The following is a 19,530-nucleotide window of genomic DNA, read 5'->3' on the forward strand; positions in this document are numbered from 1 at the left end:
AGAACATTGTTTAAAACAATCATAGTCTAAATCTAAAATATTAATGAGGTCTTCAGACAAACGAAGTATGCCAATATTCATGCACTAGTTGTGGATGATATGTTTACGTATTCTACATAATATCTTCAGAGAGTTATTATTGAGAGCTACAAAGTAAGGTAGTTTAATCATAGGTCTCTACATTCGTTATTTAATATTAAATGCATATTTTGATAAATACCCACACTAATACCGGTATTTTCAGTGCTATGCACAAGTATGCCGTGTTCGCGTGACTACCCTTGCCTCGTGGCTGGTTCTACGACGGAAATGGATATCTTTTTTAAAGAAATTCAAGTGTTTGTGAGAAAATAATCCCATTTAGCCGGATTGTTTAGCAAAGCGGCGAGAAACCAAGAAAATGTAAGATTTTGAAGTTTCTTTGTGCAGCCAAATATTTTCTTTCCTCAATTAACTATTTTTATCTAAATAAAATTAGGCGTTAAAGATAAAGTAAGTAGTATTATTTTAGAAATAACAGGCAGAGGCTTTTCTTTTCTTTCATGTTTGTTCTGTTTCCCAGGAAAACGGGTTCAATAGGCTTAGCTCTTACATAAGAGCACCCACATAAAGCCTTCCGCTAGCATAGCGTTATTTACTGAATGGCATCCTACAAATACCTACTTGGTTACGCACTAGCATTGTAATGTGAGGCCGTTTCATAGAACGTTGCTAGGCAACTATTCACGAAAAGTAGCCTATTTTCAGATCGTAGGTATTTCATAAAATATTAAAAATAAAATACACACTAAGACGATTATAATTAAAAAATACAGTGCAATATCAATGATAGATATTCTTCATCAAATCCTACTCGTTTTCAGTTTCTAATCATTTGGTCGACTGTTACAAAACTCGTTGAAACCAATTACCGAAAACATTGACGTTGTTAACAAAACCACCCGATTTCACTAACAAGACGGCTTGTCATAGTGGCCACGTTCTGGTGTTGGGCTATTGATTAGGGGGGTAGCTTTAGGGTGAAAAGGGGCGAAAGGGGCTTGCCGTTTGGGCGGGCGGTGCGTTCCGCGTGCGTTCCGGGTTCAAGGGCAAGGCAGGCCGTCCCATTCAGGCCGGAACACGTGCCTAAAGTAAATATAGTACTCGTTCGGTTACGCGGACGCCGTAACAGCGGCACTGTAATCGCACATTGCCGGTTACGCCCCAATTTTAGCGGTCGTCATCGCGCTGTGACAGCTCGCGAAAACAAAAGCGCTCGCCTTTTGAATTAAGAACACAGTATCGATATTCGTTTGTTTCGCGTTCGACGTCGAGGGCTTCATTACGCCAACACGATCGCCTTTTGTTAATTTGTAAACTTCGATCCTTTGCATTGGCTCTCGACTTGAAAATTGTAAGAAAATACAGGATCTTTAAAACAATTAGGAGGAAATGTACCCCCTTTATAAATTGTCATTACAAGCATTATATTCCAATACCTAACTACATTTTATGATAACATGATGGATGCAGAGGATTTTTTATCAATTTTTACTGATGATCATGGAATATATTACATGACCCAATACAAATATCTTCTTAATTGGCAGATAACTGAAAAACCGTTTCCACGAATTTCTTTACGCTTGTGTTTTATTTTTTTATTCAAACTTGTAATTAAAAAGACCCAGGCTACATTTTCAAGAAAAAAATAACACAGTAAACAACAATCAGTTACCTATCCTTAGTGACATAAAGCCTCAATTACGTGCCCAAAAGTGCCTTGACCTTCTTCATTAGGGGGGAAAACGTTGTAACAACATTGGGGTCCTCGGGGTCAATGAATTAGAGGCTATGTAAAAAGAAAGTTAGAAAAGCTTACACTGGGTCACTTATTTATAAACACATTAAAATTGATGATTTAACTTTCTCAGAGATAAATATGGCTTGATGACATATTTTTGAGATGAGAATTTATACATATAAATAGGTAACTTTTACTACAACAAATATACATAGACTATTTTAGATTAAAGTCTATTTGGCATAAAAATGATAAAATTAATTTCATATTATAGCGTTGTGAAATTTTAGTAGCTTTGTACTCGTATTATACTATGTATAAGGTATTTTTAACCACATATTAAGCAATAAATCATTTTATCTTTGACCTAAGTGCCTACTTGTGCTTATTCGCTCCTATCTCTACAAGTTATAACGCTCTATTTTCATCAGTGATTCATTCTCAACGTCAAACAATTCTCTTGAAAGGAAACCAAGCAATATTACTACAAGTCAAATAATACTGATAACAACGCTCCAATAATTTCTATTGAATTTATCAATTTTCCACAACTAGGTTTGTAGACTATTCATGATATTAGTTTTGCTCTATTGTTATGGAGTAGGCAAGTTCAATTTCGAATACGAAATATGCTTTTCGCAGTGAAGTATGTGAGGTTGTTAAAATACTATCGTAAAACGTTATCACGAATTTATCAGCGTACGCAAAGGTCAGCGCAATAAAATTAACATTAACGCACGCAAGACACCCCGGCCGGCGGCGTGCAATTCATAGTCATCAGAATAAAAACAAAGCGGCCGCGGAATTTATAACCACGCAGCAACCGGCGTTCAAAGCACCCCTTGTACGTGAGTTTGTATAAACATAAACATGGAAAACGCACAAAAGCCTCTCGCGTCGCCTGTCAGATAGAGTTGTAGCGTTCCTTTTGCTAGACGCGGCGAGCGCGCGGGTGCGAGCGGGACGCAAGACCGCGCCGATCGTTAGCCCTGATCTTCAGCACGCCACAAACACACAGCCCGACCGAGAGCGAAATTGCAGCGAAAATGCACCTAGCTGTGTTATTACGCCGGCGCTGCATTGCGAAACGACGTTCTTCCGCCGAGCCGGCGATCGAAAACCGCTCTAATCTAAACCGGGCAAGGCTCTCTATCGCCCAGTTAGGCGTGGAAACCGGTTATTTTCACCGGACAAGCAATTGTGGACGTTGTCGTTGCGACATAAGTTCCGTTCGGCGTGGTGCAACATAGGAACGCAGCGGGCCCTGTATATTTAGCCCGCATGCATCGTAGTGGTGTATTAGGTCGCCCTCACGCACTGCTGAACTAGTCGGAGGGCTTCCTCTATCGATTTATGTTATTGCGTCGGCGGTGCGATGCGGCGGGATCTATACACGTTTTTGTACGACTTTTTCAACATTTCCCGCTCGGTTTCTCCTTCTCAGAAAAGTTGCAGTGAAACTTGTTGGAAAATATGCTTTCACTGTATTGTTCCACTTATCTTATTAAGCAATTATCGTTCATTACTTTTTATCGCGGAGAACGGGGAACGTTCCGATATTAATGTAACTTATTTTCTCGTATTAAAACTGGTATCTGGAGTTTGAGTTCGTGCTTATGAATCGTTATCAGTCATGTTCCGAAGTTGACTGCATGAAATATGGCCGTGGAAACTGTTTTCGTATTATAATGACCTGTCGTAATATTGTTTTTCTGTGCTCATAAATATTGGTGATTCGCCCATTTATGGATTTATCTTAAACCAGATCTTCATTTTATGCCAATTTTGATCTTTATCTATTGAATACTACGTCGTTTAAGTTTTATCACATACTTCGAAATACCATATGAATATCTTGAAAAGACTCGAGAAGTTTCACAATATATCTGAGACGTAACGTTAAGAGAGACCGTCGCCAATTGGATTTTCCATTAAAACGTCCGCACACATTCCTGGGTCATTACTTACAAGTTACTTTGTCGTGACTTTAATGCATGGTGGTACTCTGCAGGCTTCCCAGAAGGTTGCATGGGACAGAGGGGAGGTGAGGAGGGGGAAGGGTCAGCGGTTACGCCCACGTGTGACCACAGGCCTGGTTGCATGTTACTCTACAAAATTAGCTGCGGAAATTTATGGCCAAAGTTGGAAACATTGTAACGAAAGTGAGGACTCGGCGCGAACGTGTAATCAAAGGTCTTTATCGAAGTGTTGATCTCCATAATTTACCGCTTTAAAATAACTTAGCCGTGAAGTATAACGCTTGACACACTTTAGTAACTGTAATGCAGGTTTTTGGGAGCCTTGATGATGAATTTTAAGCATATACTTATTCTTAAATGCAGTTTAAAAAGTTAACCATCAGTTAAACTGTAATGGGCTCATTCAAAAACTACTTGCAAGCTTCTATTTTCCTCATTGAATGGGTAACTACGAAGACACAGGCACATTATAATAAAAGCCTTTGCTCAATGGCCTCATAAGAACGCCGTGTCACGACTCTACCTACCCATGAATGTTCCAAGAAATATAATCACATGGGCTTCAAGAGAGTGCCTTAAAGGAAATGGGCGTAGGTTCTCACAGTTCAATGTCACTGTTAGTGACAGTAACAATGTTGTATCCTTGACAGGTAATTAGGGATGTCAGTTTGAAGTTGACGAAAAACTTCAGGTATGAAATTAAGCTGCACTTTTAAGTTTCATTTTGTTGTCTGTCTATAATTTGTCTGTGAATACTGATTACTGGATAGAGGTTTTGGCTTTGTGACAAATACATCTATAAAGAAAAAATATATCTTATACGTACGACTCAGATATACCTAACTGCCTACTATGAAATACGAATTTCAGATCAAGGTTTTCTAATTTAGTGTTGATTTGTTAGTAAAATCTGAGTGTCAGATAGCTCTGTCAGATACACTTATATGGTTTTACGAAGCGTGACCCTAGCTTACTAGTCCTACTTGGGATAAGATCTGTACCCTGCAAAGGGATTATTATATGAATAATCTTATTTCCTGTACCTGTAATATACATCCTTATTTCCCTATAGGTCTAAACTAGACTGACAATATCGGCCCTAAAGAATGACGTGCTATCTGTCTACCTCTTCATCGGTACCCTCACAAAACGACCCTCATACCTCACTGTAATCAACTCACAAAGAGGTCGTCGAGGCAAGAAATCGATGTGTCATTTTAAACTGAAAATGTTTGAAATCGATGTGTCATTTTAAACTTATAATTTAATTCTGGCTTATTCGTTACGGTTGTGGAGTAAATTCATACGAACACACCAACCCATATTATGCGCAATGCGTCTGTTCCTGTGGTAATAAAATGTTTAGTTAGATAGTAATTGAGTTGAGTTCTTGCGTTATTTTCAAGTTCTAATTAAGTTTTAGTAATAATTTTTGAGCCTTTAAATAGGATGTTAAGGTTTCTTATACCATTTTCATTAAACTCGTGTTTCGTGCGTTTATTTTTGTGTCTAAAGTAGGTATCTAATATACTAAAACATGCAACGTCTTCGTCTGTTTCGAAAACTTCTGAGTTGATTTCGATGTTATTGAGCATCGTTTTAAAAATTAATATCAATTTATTTTAATTGAAAAATTAGTAACTAAAATCAGCACAGAGGAAATTGCGGAATCGCGAACGTGCACATATCACGCATCATTCTTCACACTTTGATGTAGATTCAAGATAAATAAATTACTATACTACAAGCATAGGTGCAAATAATCACAACTCCCAACACAAATAATAATCCTAATGCAAAACCGCGAATGTGCAAAGCTGGAGCATACGTTCAATAAACAGCACGTCCGTGGAAATGCATCGCTAAATATAGGCCATGGTGCAGCGGCGCTCGGTTGTACGTGGTCAGGACTCGCTCCCTCCTCCCTACCCCCCCTTAGTGCGTCTAGGGCTGCCTAAAGCTGCGTTTTCACTGCGAATGCGAAGCTTATTGGCGAAAGATGGCAATTTGACGTTGAGATGCAATAAAAGCTCATAACTATAAGTTCGTGTTTGGCGAGAAAGTTGTAAGACTACATTGATTAAACTAGATTGATACCCAAAGCAAAAAAGTATTCAACAACTATTTTGTCCAACTGAGACATCGCATCGTAGGCTTCTGTTAACCTTATTCTACGATGATGAGAATAATGTTGATGATTCTATGCTTCGGAAGTTCGGAACGATTATGTAACCAATATTATGCCATTTCGCAAAATTGCATGGCATTCGGGCGCATGGACGAACATTGCTCGCTCGTTTAAAATACTTGCGTATTCGTCTTCATGATAACGCACCTTAACATCCATAACCCGTCTCTCCCCCCTGTCTGGTCTAGGGCTACCACCTTAACATAACCGGTCCCAAGTTTTCTTGTACGCAAATTGAGGCGATGTCGTCCGAGGAAATCGATAACATTCCAACGCCACGCATAATGTTTACTCTCACTTTGATAAACACCGAGTCATGTATAGAGAAAATGGTGATAAAGTTGGGGAATGTAGACGAGACATTTTTGTGTGTATATTTTCGTTCGTCTATATCAGTATGGAACCCATATGCAAAGCAATAAAAAAACCACATAGAACCAATTAAAATGTAGAGTCATCGAACAATTTTCTATAACTAAATCAATTTGACGTTAACTTTAACCTTTATACAAGCAGTATTACCTACTAATCTAATTCAAGCAGCATAAATCATACCAAAGATTTCACCGGACTTGTATCCTCAAAAGATAATAATATACAATTATAATAATAATGTATTTGTTTAATTACACTGATTTAAATTTATACCAGGCACTTGCAGCCTGGCTTTCATTCGAACCAGTTATAGTGTTACATAAAATGCTGCAGCGTACAAAAGTTCCAAAATACTGGCCAAAATTGAATAAATACCTTTGATTTGAATAGAAATAACCTTCAGAATCCGTAGAAAAAACCGTGCCTAAAAATATAACTCGTTATGAAAGAGCCGCGCCCTACATATACCTTTTCTACAAGGCTATAGCAGGATAACCTCCCTATAGGATGCCTAATTCCCAAGGGCACCTGTTTCGCTCCTAACTTTCTGAGTAGGGTTGAGGTAGGCTCGGATCAATACTTCGTGTATACCCATTTACATTTCTGGAGTAAAGGGTGGAATAAATACTGGAATACGTGTCTAATGGAACTGTTTGCATTATGCATGGATGATGTCATCAAAGATTAAAAAGATAATCGCCGAAAGTGGTTTGACTCATGCGTATGCGATTTTTGTGCTTTTATTACAGTAATTAAAACTATACTGAAGGGGTTTCACTTACAAATGATTTTGTATGTATCCGAAAATTCGACGCATTCCATTGCGCATACTTACGTGGGTGGTGAAATACTATAAGTATAATCAAACAAAGATTTTCTTTATAAAACACACCTTTGACATAATTACACAGACCTGAAGGTTCTCTTAATAAAGTTTGGATGCTTATACTAAAACGTTTATTCTATTTGTTGTATAGAGAACAATAGTGTCTGGACAAACCTCAAGAAGATTCAAGACACTATTTATTTAAAGATGTAGGTAACGGTTAAATACATGTAATAAATAAATATATTGTAAATAAGTAGTCAGTAAGTTGTCTGTCTATTTACCAAACCTTTAGTATACAATACAGGTAATCTTCGTAAACAAGTTGGTAGTATCCACCCAAAAACAGCCATAACAATAACAACTTCATGTAGCTCTATGTCAATAACATTCTCCGTCAAATTAGAAGCCCTAACGCTACATAAAATCAAAGTATCCATAATATACTAAAACAAGCCTTCGACATAATCACCAAAAACAGTCACGAAAACTGTAGCCACGTACAACAAATATCAATATAGGTCTCTCAGCGGAATGGAAGCCCTACGCCACATAAGGGCGGAGTACATAAGGGTATGCGTACACAGCAATGCACATGCTATGCAGTTGCAACCACACATGCGCGGTCACTCGGGCGCGCACAGTGTATACTGGCGTAGGTCAGGAACATTGAAATGAGCTGGGAAGATTAAAGGGCCAGTGTTACGAGTTTCAAGAGCCCTTTATAGACGCGCTTTTTCTTGTTGGCTGAGGGCATGGTAATAATACTAAGGATATACACTGATGGTATCTTTTAACATAGGTATTATGTGTACGTAAGTCCAGTTTCTCCATACAATGTAACATTCGTTGTTAATTGGATAATCTTTTCGCCACGCCCGTAAGAAGATGTATCGAAATCGATTAAGTACCAGCACGGTTTCGTTTTAATTTAAAGTCTTTAATAAAAGCGGTGTTTCAAAATATCATACTTAACTATGAACGGAAAAATGTAGCAGGTTTTAAATAAGGGAACTATTCAGTTCAAATTAACTTACACAAATCTAGAAATATGTTTACAAGTTGCGCAGAAAACGTAATATTATAACACCACTGCGCAATAAAATTAAAGACCACATAACCTTGGTCAGTCTTTGTGTCTCCCGCAATAAAGTTTTATTTTAGCGTAAATTACTAACTTTACTAGTGTTGTCGCGTCAAATAGACAATCCCAAATGAACTAACCACCTATTCTAGTTCACAAAGTGCGAATTTTACACACTACAGGTGTCTGGCTACTTTCACTGCTAGTTAACTAATTACATAAAAAATATTAAATCATTTTTCATTACGCTTCTTAAAACTAAAATTTAAAAAATATAGGTACAACTCAATCAAGTATGAGTAAAATCTTTTAATTCTATTACTTGATCAGAAAATAAATACAGCAGGCAATCATTATTGAAATCAAATAAGTAATTGGTGTTGGAGACAGTTCTGGCAACATAGCATAGCGTAGCGTAGACTCTTGTTAAATTAGTTTAGATTGTTTTGTATTTTACTTTTACCAAAAGACCATTATTTATAGTATCAGTTAACAAGTAATCTAGATTTTAAATAGTCAAAACAGAATCTATACCTCTATACTTTGACCTCAGACCCTTTTTCGAGTTAGAATGACTGGGCTAAATCAGGAAGTCACCTTGTGGAGACTGGAGATGTATTTTTGCTCGTCCGAGCTGACATTCGCTTCTTTTTAACGCGCAAAAAAGATGAAAAAGATAGCCTGAACGCTGACAGGCTTCAGATTTAATGTCGGTTTATTTCTCTCTAAAATAACATTTCAGTTTCGGGATTAAATGTGAAGTTTTACTTAAAAGTAACGTCTTTGAGAAACATTTTCAGGCGTCAAAACTGTGGAGATGCAACTTGACTTGTAAAAGATTTGGGAAGAGGAAAATTTTATGAAAAGATATACAATTTGTATCTTTAACATTCGCTCTTCCAAATAGTTTGTCCTGTTTAACGACGACAACGAGTTTTCTAATGAGACTAGGAAATTAGTTATTATTACGTTTATTTTAGAAGGAGAAATTACATTTCATTTTAATGCTTATGCTTGTTACTTAATTAACACTCGGAATATGATATTTTTTCACTCAGAATATCCATTCTAACAAAATTTTCATGAATTAATTTTAAATTCAAAAGGAATGAGTAGGCAAGGCTTTAAAAACCGGCTAAATGACCTTAACTCATTTAATTGTAATTAACAAACGTAATATAAAAACAACCATTTGTCATTTTAATTACACACACGTAATTAAGTTCTTATCTCAAGAGAGCAATGCCCAAGAGTAATAACATTTAATTTTATTTTTCGTAGTATTACTAAGATTTCTCTAGATTATGTTACGCAAGAATGATATTAATTAGTGAATTTGCTGTCAATGAACTTTTATTATTAGTTAAAATTTTAGTGTGCTGTCACTTAAACTTTAACTNGCAAGACGCAATATACCTACTAAGGCCCGATTAATTTCTGAATTTAGATTTTTAGCTTGAACGTGCTCGTCTTGTAATGAAGCATGAATTTATCATAATTCATCCTTGAGTAGGATAAGACCCTACTACTATAAATTCTTGAGATTGGACTACATAATATTGAATCAACCACAGGCTTGAATCTAGAATTAGAGCCTCTAAAAAAGGTTGTACAGACGAAAGCACATAAAACTATACAGTTTAGTTGCAAAATCGCCCGTATCACAATTCTATAAGATTCTACAGTGTTTAGGTTGATGTGCCGTCTGTAGTCTATACTTTTCGCTGCGAAGTTCAAGAGTATGTACCTACCTCCTGCTCGCTCATAGTGTAGACAGAACTCCCATGTGTGTGTTGTAGGCAATGGCTGTTGTATCTGTGTGGGTTAGAACTGACGGCCTCTGTGCCTGTGTGCGTCTGAGTATTTGCATGCCGACGTAGGCAACATGGCTGCCGGCTATCCACTGAATACTCGATCAGTATGTCACTTTGATTTTATGTAAAATGGAAACCGACAGTTTCTGCTTCGTTATGCAGGCTTAACGTAATGAGTTTGAATTTTGTTAGCCAATTTCAATTAGTAGAGTTGCAATACGTTCTGACTCTGACTGAACATCCGTTCTGGGTTGCGCATATCATTTTAAACGTACAAATAAAATGAAAGAATAAAAACCAAGTCCCGTGAAAGTAATACAACTTTAGTTCCTGATTGAAAAATTGTTAGCATTTATCATCCGCTAATCCATTGTGTTTGAATTTACAGTCCGTTTTGAATTTTTCAATTATTACGTTCCGAATACATTGAATGAAAAAAATAAGTCAATAAATCTCAATTTAAGAATGAAATTGTTCATGAAAAGGTCTGTGACCTAAATCAGTGCTACAATAACCTTGCAAAGTGAGCAATAAATAAGTACCTTCAACGGTTACCTACATGACATGAGTAGACTATCAATAACTGAATACAATGTTTTGTTGACAAATAAGACTTGTCGGTGCCAAAATGCCATTCGCCAAAGCATCCAAAGGTTGATCCTTCGTTGTTTTTTTAATTATTTTTAACGCGATGCAACACGATTTTCTTTTGTTAAACTACAATGACAGATGATTGATATGACAGCTTTCCCTCTCTCCCTGGCGACAGTTTTCTTTAGGTTATTGACACTGGCCGTTATAAAAATATTTTCTTCTGTATTTTTTTAAATATACGAACTGATTTCGAGTGGTTACAAATAATCGAAAATTTACTTTGTAAGATGGCTGAAATTCTATACAGCAAGTTTAAAATACTTTGACATTGACTTTGAAGTGTTCTAATTGGAAACAAGACACCTAAGTTAGTTTTAAAGTCACCTCTAACGTTAATCTGATAGGTACTTTTACGAAATAATCACTATTCTATTCTATTAATGAACTCGATGTCACAGCCATTATAAGCAAACCTCAGTTAAATAACCTTTGTTTGTACCCAACTGCAGCTTATTTTGTATAAATAAGTAATTATACTTTTTAAATTCAATTTGCCTATGAGTTTTAATACTTGTTTGCAATAAAGTTGTCAATACATGTCATAATGTAGAGTTATAAATTCAGCATCCTTGGCCACTAACATATTTTACATAATGTGTCGATGTGAAAATTTCGTGTATTAACATTGCTTTCACGACAGTTATTAAAATTTGTCCCTATTCTGAAGCAGCATTATCTAGAAGCTTCGATGTAAATAGTCCGTGCATCGGCGCATCGCTTGACAGTCTTGTCCCCAATACAACCAACACCAACATTAACAATTTTCGGGTCCTAGTCCGCTGAAGCTGTATTTTCTAGAAGCGTCCATGTAAATAGACGGTGCATCGGCGCGGGCGCATCACTGACAGTCATTTGTCGCTATGTACAACAGAGAGACCTCTATCTCTCCAAATAGCCTAACCTTAAATATTAATGTACTTAAGAAGAACCTTTTCTCTTCTCCTGGGCCTCTGAAGCTGCATTTTCTAGAAGCGTCCATGTAAATAGTCCGTGCATCGGCGCGGACGCATCGCTGACAGTCATTTGTCGCTATCACAGCTAGGACGTCCGCGCCGCTCCAAATAGCCTAACCTTTATTTCGACGACTTGAATTTGTTACTGTTGTAACATCGGCCGCTAGTCTATTTTCAACATTTGATGACGTCATAGTCTTAATTTATTATCACACCTATTTAAATCAAGTGGCGGTGTCGATTAACTCTCGATTGATATAATCGGAATCGATCCATTATTTTAATTTGATTCATTTGGTAAATCTAATTAACAAAGGGTACTATAAGTAAGATCGACAGAAACGTGAGATTACAATACTTGGATTGCACTGTGCGCATCAGAATACTGATTAAATTTTTAAGTAAGTGCGTCAAATGTACCTACTAGCTAGTTGTACTAACAATAAATTAAGTTATTTTTTGTCGACAAAATATACCACTACCTATTCCATTGTGTATAGGTTTATAGTCATTACACTAGGAACTCCTTAGTAAAAACACTGATTATGTCAAACGCGCAAATTGGCGGGTACTATTATAGACGTCATGCGTCATCGGCCGTTCAAGATGGCCTCCGTGTCAATGTGACAGTTGCCAAGATGGCGGGTCAGCTTACGCTGGTGCGTCTAGCGTGTTGCGTAAACGAGTGTCGTTTACCCCGCGGCCTTCGCACTCGTAATGCTTCCCGCTTGAGGAACGTTGCTAGTCGTAGGGATGTGAAAAATGCAGTGCACTCGAATTTTGAATTCGAGTTATTTGGCATTAGAACAGAAATTTTATTGAACTTTGGACTTAATTCTGTGTGTAAAAATGAGCGTTAAGAATAAAGAACTGTGGTTATGAAGGCATTGTGTGCACAACTGACTTGTGATGATGTTGAAAAATGTAAGTTTTTGTACGACTGAAACGTCACATTATGATTCAGTTCAGTAGCATTCCCTTGCGATATTTTGTAACCTATTGTGGCTTAAAATATCATTTGGACTTTGTAAGCTTGCTAAAATAGATTAAAAGGACTGATGCCAACATTCGTACTCAAATAACTGTATGAATGAATGAAATATTTATCGTCACAGTTGCTATACATTCTAAACTTCCAGTAACAAATTTTCTGCCAAATCGCAGACTAATTATAAATTATTATTTCCTTTCGTTGTCACATCCTTAACTAGTAATACCATCCGTTCCAGTTTAAACGCTTTCGGTCGAATGTTGAACTCTATTCTGATACACTTAAGGCTCATGGAAATTGTAACTAACGACATCGAGAAGCTATCGTACACTGCAATACACGCGACATGTGCCAGTAATCTGTTCTATTTTCATCCAATTTGTAAATATTTACATGGAGAAAACCTGTTAAATGTAGTTATTTGGGTATACAGTGCGAGGTCATCGCTTTTGTTAAAAGTAGGTTATTCGATTCGAGAAATCAATAAAGTTTACTTAAATTGTAGATTAAATAAAACATGGATAAATGAAGCAGTGTTAAGATTTTTACAAGTAAATCAATTTAATAAAATATATTTACTTTTCGTACTTGTACAGCCAAGTAAAAGACACAAAAAAATATTGCTTGCTTTAGTAGGTACTAATTTTACAATATTCTAGAGTCTAGAGTTAGAGCACAGATCAATTTACTCGTAATTTTTATGTTCACTTTATCTTGTTTATTACTGCAACTATGGTCAAACGACTGGGTTTTGATTTTATAGTTAATATCTGGTACGTCCTCGATATGCGTTTCAATTAAAAAGTATTTTGTACCTTTTAGTAACAAATGAGAAACTTTGGCAACATTGTTAGCAACTTAATAGCCGTTTAATTTGAGGTAGCAAATAAAAAAGTTCAAACAAAAATAAAGACTTATTTAAAAGTTAAAATCGTTTGTTACAGATTACAACGCCGCCCCGCTGTTCGCCTCGGAAAACGCCTCCAGTGGTAAGTCGAATAAATGCCTTTGAATATTAATGAATTTATAATTATTGCCGTCAATATTCGTTACTAATACCTATGTTTCATATAACTAGACAGGAGGCAAGGAACCCATGACTTATTATAGGGCTTACCGAAGCACGTTTTACGATAAAATAATAACGTACTAACTGATATTTATCTATTAGAAATTTTACTCGAGTATTATTGAAATCTTTTAAATATTTCTACGTATACGTACTCTACATATTTTTTATATGTTAGTAGTTCCTTTACCTCTTATTAATGAATCATAGTCGCTGTACCAGCTGTACGTACTTTTATGGTAGTCATTTATTTTGAAAGGTTATTGACCTATAATTTATTAAGTTAATCTGTCGTAAGTATAAAACGTGAATCATTTAGTAATCTTAACACTGAATTAACAAATTAAATGATCAAAAGGGTAGTTTAAGGCAATGGATGTCTGAAGTATAATTATAGGGAAGCCAACGATCCGTTTTAACTCAAAACTGATTTTTGTTGATAAAATCAGTAATTACAAGCCTTTTTACACTGGAAATACCAAGACTAAGTATTGTACCTTTTTGTGGATGTTTTTCGTAAGCCATAAATATCTGTGTTAATTGAAACGAACAAAGCAAGGTGATCTTTGTAGTCTGCGAAGTGCATAATTTACGCAAAGGTTCGCGAAAAACTAAGGCAGTCATTTGTTTTTGTTTACCTAAATTGTTTGTTTTACACACAGATTGTAGATTGGGAAACGAATCATCATTTAATGTAATTATCTTCGATTTACACCTTTAAGTTTATACGCATTCATAAAGTCCCCGGGCGATGACATTTTATAATACTAGTACTAGTAAGCATTCCCATAAAACTTGTTGTTCCACCAACCCTATTTAATTCAAAGGATATGCCTATAGGCTCTCATCTCCGCCTATCTCATGGGCTTCTTACTAGTAGAACCTTAGGATATGTCTTGAAACACCGGAGATAACATATCGTACGTCCAAGTGACCAAGTGTACATAACAAACCTAATTTGCAGATCTTAACTTACACTTTGGGCATCAGAAAGATATAGGTACATAAGCTTGGAAAAGATTTATTCCAGTATTTTTTTTATAGCATTGGACATTTTACACTACGCTTCTAGTTCCAAACTAAGCAAACAGATACAAGCTAACGGATATAAACATACTTAAGGTAAGTGCCCCCTACTTCGGTATATTAAGGCTCTTACGACTTTAACATTTTATTTAAAAATAACCAAGCATGATATCAGTATGAAAGCTTTTGTATGCTAAACTTTGGTCTTTTGACATTAAGTTAATACAAAATGTATAGTTATATAGTTTGAACTTTTTTTTATATTAATTGTTCTGCGGACCTCTTGTTTGGATCCTGTTTCGTGACAAAATTTTGCTCTGTTTCTAAGTTCGTGAACTCATGTCCCCTATTTCGGGATAAGGTTTTATGCATCCAGTTAGGATATTTTAATAATGATTAAGGGTTTAATAAATTTAAAAACGATAATAAAAATTTAGAATAAAATAATGATGTGAAATTGACGATATTGCTTACCTGAAATATTCATAAAAAATAATCTGTCTAATATAATATTTTGATTTGTTAATTCTAACAATATGTGAAAATATTTATATAACCATTAGAAATGTAGGGGGGGGGGAACTTAACCCCCCCATAAAATACTATAATAATAAAATACGTACCCATAAAATTTTGATTTGTTATTTCTAGCGATATGTGAAAATATTTATATAACCATATAAATNAGGGTTATCCATTGTTTTTGGGACACCCTGTATACCGAATTTAGGTCATGAGAAACTTAAATAAATGCATTATTTGTTTCATAACTTACATTTAAATTATCATAAATAATTATTTTAAAACCAAGCATCAAAATGTTATCTATAATATCCTTGAATCGGTAGTATCACGAAATAGGGGACACCCGAAAAATAATATGTACGCTATTTCGTGAGTCAATTAATCGCAATTTTAAAGGAATTCTACGTTTTCATACAACTTTTTTCTAAGCCAAATCAATTGTCAAGGAACACATGAAACCTCTATTACAAGTTTTATTTAAATGGACGTTCCTTCGCCTTTTTATAAACTTAAGAAGTTGGAGCGCTAACCTTACGGTGAGAGCAACCTTTGCACGCCGCACGGCTGTTTTTGGCTCTCTGAGAGTTTGAAGCTTCGTATTGCTCTCATTTTTGGCGCCACAATGTTGGTACTTGGTTTTTTAGATAGCTTAAATAGTAGAGTTTTTGTAGTAATGAAGAATTTTTATAAATAATATTCCATTTGCTTATTATTTAAGCTAGAAAAAAAACTTACGAACTTACGTACTATCACGAACTAGTAGCCGTTTACCTTAAATACTTTTTTTTGTAAATACATACATAGAAAACACCCAGTCCAAGACAAATATGTTCATGCACGCAAATGTTTGTACTGTGCGGGAATCGAACCCGCTACCTCCGGAATAGTAGTCCGTTTCGAACCACTACACCAAACGGCCGACGAAACTATGTGAAAATATGTTTCGAAACACCCTTAGACATCACGTATACGTCATACGTCCAAGTGTGAAACAGAACCTATTTGCAGATCTTAAGATCTTTCAAAAGAGATACATAAGCTTGTTAAAGATTTATTGCAGTAAATGGTCCATAATTTACGTTTTATCCCTTCTGAGTTGACGTAAAAAGATCTTAACTGTCAATAGTTTAAGTAAACAAACATCTTTTGTTGTGAGGCGCAAATGTAAAACGCTTCAGTGAATTTCGCGTAGGCCTTTTAGCTCCTGGCTGATCGCCAGAATAGACGAGAAAATGTTAGATAATATCACATTTATTCATATTAAAATCTAGTTCATGTAAACAATTCCGTTCCCATTCCTGACACTGCAGACATAGTCTGATTGAAATGTAATTTATTTCACTTTTAGCACGAAATAAATTCTATTTGACACGACAATTTTAAAGGTTAACACATTACGTACCTATTTCATAATGATCATTCAAAATGGAAAAATTGTATGTCAACAGCTGAAGGTTTCATTTTCAGTTATTTTACAGTTATTCAGGATTTCAACATAATTAAGTTTATCAAAGTGTGTCATCATCAAATCAACGATCACAACAATCATTTTGAATGATTTGGAAGGTTGAACCTTTTATCCCGGGGCAAATTACATCGAAACATAACAATGTTGTTTACGAGACGACCTCAGATCACCCTACAGACTACCTTCGCAATACCGATGACGTAAACCGCCATATTGGGCCATGTTGTTGGCACACCACCATAAACAGCGGCTTCTTTGATACGCTTGCAATAAATACACCCTACAAGGTCCCCGATTAAATTTATAGGAACACGACCGACCGATCTACAGAATCGTGAATTACCCCAAGCTATAGTATTTTATTACGTCGGCCATACCACGCCCAACATCTGCAATACGTATAACAAGTTCAAATGCACCTTTTGACAGGAGATACCGGAGAAAATAATGCCTTATGCTAAATAAATGCAAGCTGTTATAAGGGCTGTCAGAGCCTAGTAACAATAGATCTCCTTATATGTGCCTGCTGTAACAGACGTAGACACATACTTTCCTTAATCGTTATTAAGTTATCAATCATAGAGATGTACAGTCACGGAATGAAAAGGTTCGTCAGTTTTCAAATTGATTCCTTCAACGAATCGCGAACACATATTACCTTTTGAAACTATGTTACAGAATAATCTCGAGTTAGAGAAAATAATCTTTAACTGTTCGTCAGTAAAGTTCAAAATTATTTATCAAAGTTGTTTGACGATTTATCTTGTCAAGAAGATTATTATGATTGATAAACTAAAACCTTCTTGTTGGTTCAACCTGCCATTATTATTTCTATTAAATAAAAAAAACTATTGTCAATTGGTCAATGTCATCATTGCATTGCACTGATGGGATAGAAAAATAAACAAGCAAAACCTTATTCGTTAGCAAACGTCATATTTATTTAAATGTTAGCAGCACTGTTTCTTGCACTGTTATGTTGGCAGGTTTGACTCTTACAGTACCTAGTGCAAGCGAAAACCGACACTAAGGTGACGAACCTTTTCATTCTGCGACTGTACAATCGTAAGTGGATATCAATGTCAAGACTCAAGATAAGTATTAGGAAAGTTTTCTAGTATGTTACGGTCCATTATAATGAAATTACGTTCTATACATGATGTACCTATATTTACTCATGCAATAGATTTTCATTCTATGATTGCTTTGGTTGATGATACATTCAGATCTATTCCAGAATGTATTCAAGTTTAGATTCAAATTTGGGTTTTGTCTCTCTTTAGAGAAGGGGCTCACGCAATACCTAGAAAAGAAAGATAGAATCACGTGTTTAATGCGTAAACGAAGCAAAAGAAGATAAACAATTTTTAATCTTGACACTCCTAGAAATAACGCTTTGTATCCAAAGATTGCATTTTTACCCGACTGCGCCAGAAGAATGGTTATGTTTTTAGCTGAAATGTAGAATGCTTTTAAGGCAACGCCCGAGGCATTCTGTAATTGCCTGCAAGCTGTGAAATGAGCAATAAGGACAGATGTATTACTTAAGTCGAATTGGTAATAATTCATCAAACTGTCTAAAACGTTAAAACAGAGAGCCTTGGGAAAATATTGCTTTGCGAATGTTGTAGGTACTGCCATGTATGAATTATGTTTTTATTAAAAAATACTGTATATTTTGGCTGTCATCAGCCATGCTTATAATGCTTAAAATTGTTTATTAAATTAATGAATAATTGACTACCATTCTGATTTGTAGAGTAGCCCTAATAAGTAGGTAGGTAAACTTCTTTTCCGGCTTCAAAAAAAATCATCAAACACAAAAACTACAATATGTAAACTAACCTGTCTCAGTAGCTGTCCATAATATTTACACAGTAAATAAATACAGCGAATCATAAATCTCGTGTCAGTGGCCGATTAATTAACAATGGCGATTAATCAATATTCTATTCCAATTAATGATCATTTCTTTATTTACGGTGCGAGATCGTATCTTAACTACGCGGCGGCACGCAATTTTGACATTCCTTTTTTTTTCGCTGCCACCTAAAGTGGAAACAAAATTTATTTGAACAAATTGGAACACTTTCGTTTGGGTTTGATACTTATAATAATTTATTTTGAAGACAATAAAAAAATATGATACTGATTTTTGACCATCCTATTACAATAATTACAAGTTTCTTTTCGCGAAAACAAAAAAAAATCAAAATAAAATATTTATACACACTTTTAGTAATCTATTGATCGAAATCATAAGATCTATTATTTGTTAGTTTTATAACTACCAAGCCAAGCATCAGTCAATTTATTTAAATGTTTAAACTACAAAGTTAATTTCAACGAATATGTTGGCCTTGTACACTGCATGCATACTATGATTAATGGGTGTAGTAAAATGAAAATAGCGTGACCAGTTTAAATGAAGTGTTCTGCTGCTAAATTTAATTGTGTAGCACAAATTTAAAGTAATTATGACAATAACACTATAATGTAATTAAGTAACGAGGTATTTTCCATTTGTGGAAAATCAAAAAGTGCATTTGCGTAAAGATAATTTATTATGTCAAATACATCTTCCTAACTATTATAAGAATAGAGAATATTCTGTAAGTTCTGTAGCATCAAAGTGGCGTTAAACGCTCGTATCAAGACGTAATCCTAAAACTTATTTTCTAGCCTCAAGTAAAAGTAGAAGCTGTTAAAGCTGCCGTCTGGACAAACTATAAATCGTCCGATCTTAGTAGGATATCTGTGTCAGCTCTCGTTTGCTTTATTCGCCTTTTGTAATA

The 19,530-nt window shown here is 35.4% G+C and overlaps 1 protein-coding gene across 1 annotated transcript in view; it reads left to right on the forward strand.

The window, feature by feature from the left end:
• LOC114360333 (uncharacterized) overlaps nt 1-19,530 on the forward strand; it is a 140,882-nt gene that overhangs the window by 81,435 nt on the left and 39,917 nt on the right. Inside the window, exon 3 of the mRNA XM_028315018.1 lies at nt 13,592-13,636. The gene's annotated coding sequence lies outside the window, so the exon portion shown is untranslated. The remainder of the gene's footprint in view (nt 1-13,591; nt 13,637-19,530) is intronic.

The sequence above is a fragment of the Ostrinia furnacalis genome, unplaced genomic scaffold (assembly GCF_004193835.3).
Source record: "Ostrinia furnacalis isolate ACB-3 unplaced genomic scaffold, ASM419383v2 OfSCF4936, whole genome shotgun sequence".
In the NCBI taxonomy this organism is placed as follows: Eukaryota; Metazoa; Arthropoda; class Insecta; order Lepidoptera; family Crambidae; genus Ostrinia; species Ostrinia furnacalis.